Here is a 1,997-nt window from a genome sequence, read left to right as displayed (position 1 = left end):
GGGGCGGGGCGGGGGGGAGGAAGGAGGGGCCGGGCCGCCCCGTTTGGCGCGCGCGGGCCACCCCCACCGCCGGGGATCCCTCCAGGCGACGCCTGAGGTTCCCCCAGGGAGGGGGCTGGGGTGGTGGGCGGGGAGGTCTCACACCGCCCCTCGCGGTCTCCAGGGACCGGGACTCGAGTCTGAAACCCGGAGTGGATTGGTTCTCTGGATCTGGGCTCTTGGGGGTCCGCCAGTCTGCGCACAGGTGGCCCGGGAGGGGCCCAGGGCTGCAGCGACCCCGGCGCGGCGCCAGCCTGCAGAGAGCGGCCCAGGGCTGGGGTGCCCCGGACAGGTTCCTCTGCAGTCCTCTCTCCCTAGTCCTCGCCTCCCAGCCGCGCTCGGAGGCGGTCAGCGCACCGCGGTGTGCTGCCAGCCGGCGGCTTGGATAGAGGGGACTGCGGGAGAGCTCGGGGGCCCCAGCCTGCGCGCAGGGCTGCCCAGGGCCCCAGTGACTGGCAGGCCACGCTCGGAGCCACCCATAGACCCAGCACGTATCCTGATGGACTCCAGGGGCAAGCGTAACAGCTTGATCCAAGGTTTCCCTAACCCACCGCGCAGTTCGCCGAGGAAAACAACCTTAGGGCGCAGTTTAGGACAAGTCGCGCAGTGTTTGCGCCCGGAGAGCGCACGGCACCCAAGACGTGGGCGTGAAGGAAAGAGCTGGGCTTTGGGTGCTGAAAAGTCCTGGGGTATGGTCTAGACGCTCTGGCTTCTGCCTCTGTGACCTTGGGCAAGTCACGTCGTCTCGCGGAGCTCCAGCAATGACCGCTACTGGAGTCTCCTGTTCCCCGCCCCCATTCCCTAATCTGGTTAAAATAAACAGAGGGCTGCCTTGAAGGAGAAAGGAAATGACAGACGCGCTCCTTGTGCATCGGGCGGCTGATCTGAAAAGAAAAGGGTGCCCCTCTGGGTCAGGAGGAGAATGAGAAGGTTGAGGGTCGCGAACTCGAACGCCTACAGGGCCGGTCGATAATATAAATTGGTGCTGCAGGCTAGGTGAAATAAGAATGGTCTTGGCTTCCACAAAGAGATATGAGCTCTCCTATATTTCTTGAGACACGAGGCCCTCTCTCGGTCTGTCTTTTGTTTTCTACTTTTGATAGAGAAGGGTTATAAGAAATATTTTGCTTCTCTCTTAACTCTACTATAAAAAATGTCAGCCAAAGCTTTAGATGTGCACCTGGGCCCCAGTGCCAGACAGGGACGGGCAACACTGGGGACAGGGCACATTTAAAGGGGCAGCTAGCTCTTTTGCTCCAGTCTCCACTGGGGTTGGGACCCAGTATAGCTCCATCTTTCAAACTGTCAATAGAGACCCCTGAAGGTGAAATATCTTGATTTTAATTTTTTCCAGCACTGGGGATTGAACCCAGGGCCTTATCCCCAGCCCTATTTTAATTTTTATTTTGAGACAGGGTTCTACTAAGTCACTAGACAGCCAATGCTGGGCTGGAGACTTTCAACCCTCCTGCCGCAGTTTTTAGAGTGCTGGAATTATAGTCATGAGCCTTCACATCCACCTTTATTTTTTCTTTCTTTCTTTTCTTTTTCTTTTTTGGTACTGGGAGTCGAACACAGGACCTCATGCTTGCCAGGTGGGCACTATGCCACCGAGCTGTATCCCTGGCCCTCCAGCTTGATTTTTAAATTTTAACTAATAAAAATAATTTGTTTTGTAACTGCATGTGAGCCCAGATGAAAATGTCCACCAGCTTCTCCTTTTCAAACTCTGTTTTGGAGGCTGCTTGTGTTTCTGCAGTGTTGGGGGGACCTGATCTCCCCAGTGGTCTGGAGCGGGGGGATGGGGAGCAGCAGTGTGTGTCCATTGACATCATCACCTTTTCTCCATGTCCCACAGGAAAGAGGTGGGCTGGAGAGGTGACAGAGTGGCAGCACCTGCATTTGAGGCCCAAGGTATGGGGAAATGATTAGGACCTGGAGTTTAGGCACTAGAAGCA

Source organism: Chinchilla lanigera, unplaced genomic scaffold, assembly GCF_000276665.1.
Source record: "Chinchilla lanigera isolate Chin_1 unplaced genomic scaffold, ChiLan1.0 scaffold00007, whole genome shotgun sequence".
NCBI lineage: Eukaryota > Metazoa > Chordata > Mammalia > Rodentia > Chinchillidae > Chinchilla > Chinchilla lanigera.
This window is presented reverse-complemented; position numbering follows the sequence as displayed.